This window comes from Vicia villosa, unplaced genomic scaffold (assembly GCF_029867415.1).
Source record: "Vicia villosa cultivar HV-30 ecotype Madison, WI unplaced genomic scaffold, Vvil1.0 ctg.002326F_1_1, whole genome shotgun sequence".
Lineage (NCBI taxonomy): Eukaryota > Viridiplantae > Streptophyta > Magnoliopsida > Fabales > Fabaceae > Vicia > Vicia villosa.
The window spans coordinates 354,728-364,421 of NW_026705896.1; positions in this window are offsets into that span (position 1 = coordinate 354,728).

Sequence of the window (9,694 nt, forward strand, 5' to 3'; positions counted from 1 at the left end):
ATTTAACATGTTAACAATCCTAGCATCTTCGACACCTGCATGCTAGATCCATCTTCGACTATAACATGCACATTTCGATATCAGCATGTGAACAAACTTCGATTTCATGCTTAACCCTATCGATACCTGCATGCAAGATTTGTTCTGATCAATTATCTTAGTTTTGATGATAACAATAATATGAATTTTGCTTAAGATAATATGGTACTCTAATCCAATGCAATTTCCTTTTCAGGAAATATATATAGAGTATGCATAATTCAGCGCTCAGAAGCTTTGTCTCAAGGGTTCAGCATGCAACATCAGAACATGGTCTGGCAAGACATCAGAAGATGGTCGAAGCAGAATCAGAACATGGGTCTATGGAAGCATCAGAAGAATATGAGATCAGAAGCACTGAAGTTCTGATGGTATCACGCTCAGAAGCACTTCAAGGTCAGAAGATCAGAAGATGCTTTGCACCAAGCTGTTTGACTCTGATGATATTCAAATGTTGTATTCACAAACATCAGATCAGAAGGAAGTACACGTGGCAAGCTACGCTGACTGACAAAAGGAACGTTAAAAGCTACTAAAGGCAACGTCAGTAGACACAGCGTGAACAAGGCTCGAGGTAGTTGACAAAAGCGTATAACATTAAATGCGATGCTGTACGGAACACGCAAAGCATTAAATGCACTCAACGGTCATCTTCTCCAACGCCTATAAATATGAAGTTCTGATGAGAAGCAAGGTTAACGATTCTGAACAAAACAACTCATATTAACTTGCTGAAACTCTGTTCTATTCAAAGCTCAGAATCTTCATCTTCATCAAAGCTCACTACATTGCTGTTGTAATATATTAGTGAGATTAAGCTTAAACGTTAAGAGAAATATCACAGTTTGTGATTATAGCTTTTAAGAAGCAATTGTAATACTCTTAGAATTGATTACATTAAGTTGTAAGGAACTAGAGTGATCGTGTGGATCAGAATACTCTAGGAAGTCTTAGAGGTTATCTAAGCAGGTTGTAACTAGAGTGATCGTGTGGATCAGAAGACTCTAGAAAAGTCTTAGAGGGTATCTAAGCAGTTGTTCCTGGAGTGATCAGTGTGTGATCAGAAGACTCTGGAAGACTTAGTTGTTGACTAAGTGGAGAACCATTGTAATCCGTGCGATTAGTGGATTAAATCCTCAGTTGAGGTAAATCATCTCTGCGGGGGTGGACTGGAGTAGTTTAGTTAACAACGAACCAGGATAAAAATAACTGTGCAATTTATTTTTATCTGTCAAGTTTTTAAAGCTACACTTATTCAAACCCCCCCCCTTTCTAAGTGTTTTTCTATCCTTCAATTGGTATCAGAGCGCCGGTTCTAAGGTGCAAGCACTTAACCGTGTTTAGAAAAGATTCAGGAAGAGAAAAACGCTTCAGTAAAAGATGGCTGATGAAACTGCAAAGTCTACACCTGCATCTACATCTGGCTCTGCTGAGCAACACAACGGTAACAATGGTTATACTAGACCGCCGGTATTTGATGGTGAAAACTTTGAATACTGGAAAGATAAACTGGAAAGTTACTTTCTTGGTCTAGATGGTGATCTATGGGATCTTCTGATGGATGGTTACAAACATCCAGTAAATGCCAGTGGTGTAAAGCTGACAAGGCAAGAAATGAATGATGATCAGAAGAAGCTTTTCAGGAATCATCATAAATGCAGAACTGTTTTGCTGAATGCTATCTCTCATGCTGAGTATGAGAAGATATCTAACAGGGAAACGGCCTATGACATATATGAGTCCTTGAAAATGACTCATGAAGGAAATGCTCAAGTCAAGGAGACTAAAGCTCTCGCTTTAATTCAGAAGTATGAAGCCTTCAAGATGGAGGATGATGAAGACATTGAAAAGATGTTTTCAAGATTTCAAACTCTTACTGCTGGATTGAGAGTTCTTGACAAGGGATACACCAAGGCTGATCACGTAAAGAAGATCATCAGAAGCTTACCCAGAAGATGGGGTCCTATGGTGACTGCATTCAAGATTGCAAAGAATCTGAATGAAGTTTCTCTGGAAGAGCTTATCAGTGCCTTGAGAAGCCATGAAATAGAGCTGGACGCAAATGAGCCTCAAAAGAAAGGTAAGTCTATTGCATTAAAATCCAATATCAAGAAATGCACTAACGCTTTTCAGGTTAGAGAAGAAGATCCTGAAGAATCAGAATCTGAAGAAGAAGATGAACTGTCCTTGATCTCCAGAAGGCTAAATCAACTCTGGAAGAACAAGCAAAGGAAGTTCAGAGGCGTCAGAAGTTCAAAGAAATTTGAACGTGGAGAATCTTCTGATGACAGAAGATTTGACAAGAAGAAGGTCATGTGCTATGAATGCAATGAGCCAGGACACTTCAAGAATGAATGTCCAAAACTTCAGAAGGAAAATCCCAAGAAGAAGTTTCATAAGAAGAAAGGTCTTATGGCAACCTGGGATGAGTCAGAAGATGATTCAGACTCTGAAGATGAGCAGGCTAACTGTGCGCTGATGGCGACAGAAGATGACGGATCAGAATCTACATCAGAATCAGATTCTGAAGAGGTATTTTCTGAACTTACTAGAGATGAGTTAGTTTCCGGGTTAACTGAACTTCTGGAATTCAAGTCTCAGATTAGTCTCAAATACAAAGAGCTGAAAAAGCTATTTGAATTTGAAACAAAGAAGCTTGAGTTGGAGAATTCTGAATTAAAAGAAAAACTTTTAAAATTATCCAATAATGTTGGATCTCCTTCTGATTCAGAAAAATCCACTCCTAGTCTAAACCATATTCTGAAAGAATATGATTTAAGTTTCAGGAAGTTCTTATCTAGAAGTATTGGCAGAAGTCAGGTAGCTTCTATGATATATGCTGTGTCTGGAAACAAAAGAGTCGGCATTGGTTTTGAGGGTGAAACCCCATACAAACTTGAACCTGTTGATGAAATGAAATTCACATACAAGCCATTGTATGATCAGTTCAAGTATGGCCACTCCCATGATATTAGGCACACTTCACATGCTCAAAGTTTTCACATAACACACACCAAAAAGCATGTGACAAAACCTAGGAAATATCATGAAACTCACATTAAAAATTATCATGCTGTTCCTCCTATTGCTTACAATGTTAAACCCAAGTTCAATCAGAACTTGAGAAAATCTAACAAGAAAGGACCCAAGAAGATGTGGGTACCAAAGAAAAAGACTATTTCTTTTGCAGATTCTCTTGGCGACAAAGAAGATAAAAGTCAACATGACATGTCACCTGGACTCAAGTTGGTCTCAACACTTGAAGGGAAGAAGGACTGTCTTCCAAGTTCTGGTACTTAAATCTGTGGAAGAATCTATATTCGTAGGAGATCAGAAAAGAAAGTTTATTAGTCTTGGAACCATCTGTTTTGTTTGTTTCCAAAGCATTGATGTTTCCTTCTTGGATATTCTGAACGCTCAAAAGGCTACAGAGTATACAATACTGAAACATTGATTGTGGAAGAATCAATCAATATCAGGTTTGATGATAAGCTTGGTTCTGAAAAACCAAAGCAATTTGATGATTTTGCAGATTGTGATATTGATATATCAGAAGTTGTTGAGCCAAGAAGCAACGCATCAGAAGCAGAGCTTCTCAGAAGCAAAGAATCGGAAGATCAAGTATCAGCTTCTCTGGAGAATCTAAGCATTTCTGAAGAACCATCTGTCAGAAGATCATCCAGACTCATCTCTGGTCATTCAGAAGATGTCATTCTTGGAAAGAAGGATGATCCAATCAGAACAAGAGCATTCCTTAAGAACAATGCAGACTGTCAATTAGGTCTTGTGTCTTTGATCGAGCCAACTTCTGTTGATCATGCTCTAGAAGATCCAGATTGGATAATTGCTATGCAAGAAGAACTGAATCAGTTTACAAGGAATGATGTTTGGGATCTTGTTCCTAGACCAGATGGATTCAATATAATCGGTACAAAAATGGGTCTTCAGAAACAAGCTCAGTGAGAAAGGTGAAGTGGTAAGGAACAAAGCCAGACTGGTGGCTCAGGGTTATAGTCAGCAAGAAGGGATTGACTATACAGAAACCTTTGCACCAGTGGCCAGGTTAGAATCTATTCGTCTATTAATTTCATTTGCCACTCAACATAACATCACTCTCTATCAGATGGATGTTAAGAGTGCCTTCTTAAATGGTTATATAGATGAAGAAGTTTATGTCCATCAACCTCCTGGTTTTGAAGACTCTATGTCTCCTAATCATGTTTTTAAACTCAAGAAATCATTGTATGGATTGAAACAAGCTCCCAGAGCTTGGTATGAACGCTTAAGTTCTTTCCTTCTGGATAATGGTTTCACTAGAGGAAAAGTGGACACTACTCTCTTTTGTAAAACCTTTAAAAGGGATATTTTAATTTGTCAAATATATGTAGATGATATTATTTTTGGAACATCTAATGCTACACTTGGAAAGGAGTTTGCTGAGTCTATGCAGGCTGAGTTTGAAATGAGCATGATGGGAGAACTCAAGTATTTCCTTGGAATACAAATAAATCAAACATCAGAAGGAACGTATGTTCACCAAACCAAGTATGTGAAGGAACTTCTGAAGAAGTTTAACCTTCTAGACTGCAAAGAAGCCAAAACTCCTATGCATCCAACATGCATCCTAGGTAAGGATGAGGTAAGTAAGAAGGTAGATCAGAAGTTATACAGAGGTATGATTGGATCTCTTCTATATTTGACTGCTTCTAGACCTGACATTCTGTTCAGTGTTTGTTTGTGTGCTAGATTCCAATCAGATCCTAGAGAATCTCATTTAACTGCTGTTAAGAGAATTCTAAGGTATCTGAAAGGTACTACTAATGTTGGCTTAGTTTACAGAAAATCTAAAGAATACAACTTAGTAGGATTCTGCGATGCTGACTATGCTGGAGACAGAATTGAAAGAAAGAGTACTTCAGGAAGTTGCCAATTTCTTGGAAGTCATTTGATATCCTGGTATAGCAAGAAGCAAGCAACTATTGCTCTATCAACAATAGAAGCAGAATATGTCGCTGCTGCTGGTTGCAGTACACAGATGCTCTGGATGAAGAGTCAGTTAGAAGATTATCAGATATATGAGAGTAACATTCCTATATTCTGTGATAATACTTCTGCTATATGTTTATCTAAGAATCCTATTCTTCATTCAAAGGCTAAACATATTGAGATTAAACATCATTTCATAAGGGACTATGTTTAGAAGGGTGTTATATCTTTAAACTTTGTGAATACAGACCATCAATGGGCTGATATCTTTACAAAACCCCTGGCTGAAGATAGGTTTAAGTTCATTCTGAAGAACATCAGTATGGATTTATGCCCAGAATGAGAAGATGAGAAGTTCTTATGTATGAGTATCTTCTGAAATGAAATTTATTTTATAAGAAGTTCTGATTGAAATCAATTAGAAATTGTGATTCAGTTATTACTAACGTTTCATTGTCTAAGTTGATTCAGAATCTCTTTAAAAGCAAAAAGGCTGTAACTAGCTATCCAGATGGTAAACACGTGTTCACTATTCCTGGACAAGCGTGCGTGCAGTTGAGGGGACGTCTACTTAGGTAACTGTGCAAATCACATTTTTTGTCATTATTATCTCTCCTCACGTCACGTAACATTAAATGCTCTTTATCATTTACTCTCTTTCAGTTTTCTTTTTATATTCTTCAAACGTTTCTTTTCCCTCTTATATTTCTCTCACTTTGCATTCAGTTTCTTTTTCGTTCTCTCTCTTTGCATTCATATCATAAACCCTAGCAGTTTCCAATATCTGCAACTTCATCATGAATCCATCGTCAAGCTCTGGGAATCAAGATAATGATCGGAAACAAAAGAGAAAGGCAACTGCTGAACCAGAAACCAAACCAAAAAGAGTAAGGATCACCTATGACCCTCTCAAAGTGAACCCGTTTGAAGCTATGATGTCTGGAAATTACTCTAGACGTGTGTATCAACCCCTTGACGGTACCCCTCAATCACCTCCCTCTTCACAGACCTCCACCACCTCTTCCTCCTCATTCATCCTCTCTGAACCACCTTCTTCACCATCTGATATCTCCTCTCCTTCAACCCATCCATCAGATATTTCTTCATCTCTCTCACACCCTTTTCCCACCAGAACACCTAATCCCTATAGTGTTGTTCTTCCCGACTCCAGGTTCACTGTCAACCCTCCAACTCCTACCACTCAATCATTTCTGGAGCTTTTACATTCTGATGTAAATGGCTGGTTGGAGATTCTGGGTGCTGCTCACCTCAACCATCTGGATGAGTATGCTACAAGCAACCTTTGGGATACCTTTCGTCAGGATTTTCTGGTTAGGGCTACAGACACTCAGAGAAGGATCATGTCTGAAGCTCCTGGTATTCGTGGTCTTCGGTTGGAAGTTGGTGAAAGCAGCTATCACCATCTCATCAGGAACAGAAGTGTTCTTGAGAAGAAGATACCTGCAGATGAGTTAGAAGAAGAAAATCTCTGCAGAGACATCGTGGTGTGGAAACCATGGTTTCCTGTGCTGACTGGAGATTTTCAGTGGTTGTTTAACTGGTTCAGAATGAACCCTTCTGAAAAAGCACCTCACATGGTCTTTCCAGTAGTGGTTTATCCTGCTGAAGTTGCTGGTCCTACTCCTCCAACAAACCTAGCAGCTATTCTTCAAGCGCTGGAAGATGGAACTTCTGAGCTGCCTGAACCAGAATATGCTAAGGCTACTTCTGAGTCAGACTCAGATGAGGAAATGGAAGATGCACAAGCTGAAGATCTCCCAGAAGATCACTCTGCTGAGATTGCTGTCCCTTTTGGCAGAAATTCAGGTGCCTCTTCTTCTGGTGAAACCTCAGCTCTGATGGAGACTTTGGAAGCTCTTCATCAGAATCAAGCTAGGCTGGCTTCTCGTTTGGACGCGCAAGAAGTAGCCAATGCTGAGTTTCGCTCCTTCATGGCAAGGCAAGCTACAAGCACTGATGGGATTCATGATGTTCTGGCGCGGATTTTGCGTAGGCTAGGATCTTAGTCCTTTGGTCTTAGTAGTTTTCTTTCCTTGTTGCATCTGCTTGTTAAACATCTTCTCATGTAATATCTTTTGATTATCAATGAAAAGTTTCTTTGTTTTTACATTCCAGTGATTTTATTTGTCGTTTTATTCATCTGAATCTTTTGAAATATTCTTTTTGATGTTATGACAAAAAGGGGGAGAAGATAAATGATAAATGATTTGATTAATCTATCAGTTGCTGGGTAAAGCTCCCACATATTTACTAACAAGAACTGCAAGTTCTATATGGTTTAAGTGTTTTGCAGGTATAAAAGTGAAGACAAGAAGCAAACACAAGAAGCAAAACCATAAGAAGTGTTATTCTGTAAAAAGAATAAGCTCATGGAAACTGAAGCAAGCTGAGTGCTGTCAAGCTTCAGAAATCAGAAGCAAGAAAGAAGAATGAATCAGAAGCACTGATAATAGAATTTGATCCATATTTGTCTATTTGCTCTGACAAAATTCTATTTGCTCTGACACATTATTTTAGCCTATATGGCTCTGATACATATCATGTGTTCTAATATACATTTTATGTTCTGACTCGTTCATGCTGAATTTTGTCGTTTAGTTTTTGTTCTGTAACATTTCAGGATGTAGAGATGCTCTGATGATGCTCTGGTACATTCAACAATGTTCTGATAAAAATCTAGCATGAAGTGATGTTGGTAGAAATTCAAAGCTCTGAAGCTATCCGAGGGAAGCAGAAATCAGAAGCTGTGAATGTTCTAAAGATCCAGAAAACTCAAGTTCTGAAGCTGTCCTAAGTGGAAGCAGAAATCAGAAGCTGTGAATGTTCTGAAGATCAAAGAAATTCAAGTTCTGAAGCTGTCCTAAATGGAAGCAGAAATCAGAAAGCTGTGAATGTTCTGAAGATCAAAGAAATTCAAGTTCTGAAGCTGTCCTAGATGGAAGCAGGAATCAGAAGCTGTGAGTGTTCTAGGGATCTAAAGAAATTCTAGTTCTGAAGCTGTCCAATGGAAGCAGAAGTCAGAAGCTATGAATTCTCTAAAGACAGAAGCTTATGTGATCGTCTCTACCGAAATAATCAGGGAAGTCTTTTATTAAAGTTCTTCGAGTATTTATTTCAGGGGGAGATTATTTATCTCAGGGGGAGATTGTTAATCTCAGGGGGAGACATATTCATATGCTTATGCTATAGCTGTGTAATTTGTCTTTTGCCGTCTGCTCTTTCTGATCGCAAATTCATATCATTTATATATGTTTTTGTCATCATCAAAAAGGGGGAGATTGTTAGAACAAGATTTGTTCTGATCAATTATCTTAGTTTTGATGATAACAATAATATGAATTTTGCTTAAGATAATATGGTACTCTAATCCAATGCAATTTCCTTTTCAGGAAATATATATAGAGTATGCATAATTCAGCGCTCAGAAGCTTTGTCTCAAGGGTTCAGCATGCAACATCAGAACATGGTCTGGCAAGACATCAGAAGATGGTCGAAGCAGAATCAGAACATGGGTCTATGGAAGCATCAGAAGAACATGAGATCAGAAGCACTGAAGTTCTGATGGTATCACGCTCAGAAGCACTTCAAGGTCAGAAGATCAGAAGATGCTTTGCACCAAGCTGTTTGACTCTGATGATATTCAAATGTTGTATTCACAAACATCAGATCAGAAGGAAGTACACGTGGCAAGCTACGCTGACTGACAAAATGAACGTTAAAAGCTACTAAAGGCAACGTCAGTAGACACAGCGTGAACAAGGCTCGAGGTAGTTGACAAAAGCGTATAACATTAAATGCGATGCTGTACGGAACACGCAAAGCATTAAATGCACTCAACGGTCATCTTCTCCAACGCCTATAAATATGAAGTTCTGATGAGAAGCAAGGTTAACGATTCTGAACAAAACAACTCATATTAACTTGCTGAAACTCTGTTCTATTCAAAGCTCAGAATCTTCATCTTCATCAAAGCTCACTACATTGCTGTTGTAATATATTAGTGAGATTAAGCTTAAACGTTAAGAGAAATATCACAGTTTGTGATTATAGCTTTTAAGAAGCAATTGTAATACTCTTAGAATTGATTACATTAAGTTGTAAGGAACTAGAGTGATCGTGTGGATCAGAATACTCTAGGAAGTCTTAGAGGTTATCTAAGCAGGTTGTAACTAGAGTGATCGTGTGGATCAGAAGACTCTAGAAAAGTCTTAGAGGGTATCTAAGCAGTTGTTCCTGGAGTGATCAGTGTGTGATCAGAAGACTCTGGAAGACTTAGTTGCTGACTAAGTGGAGAACCATTGTAATCCGTGCGATTAGTGGATTAAATCCTCAGTTGAGGTAAATCATCTCTGCGGGGGTGGACTGGAGTAGTTTAGTTAACAACGAACCAGGATAAAAATAACTGTGCAATTTATTTTTATCTGTCAAGTTTTTAAAGCTACACTTATTCAAACCCCCCCCCTTTCTAAGTGTTTTTCTATCCTTCAATATACACCGCTTCAGTGGTTGAAACAACCTTCTAAAGTGTTGCTTTCCAACTAGTTGCAGTGCCAAACATAGTGAAAACATATCCATAAATAGATTTTCTGGAATCCATACAACCTGCATAATTAGAGTCGACATATCCTTCGATTACTACTTTACTATC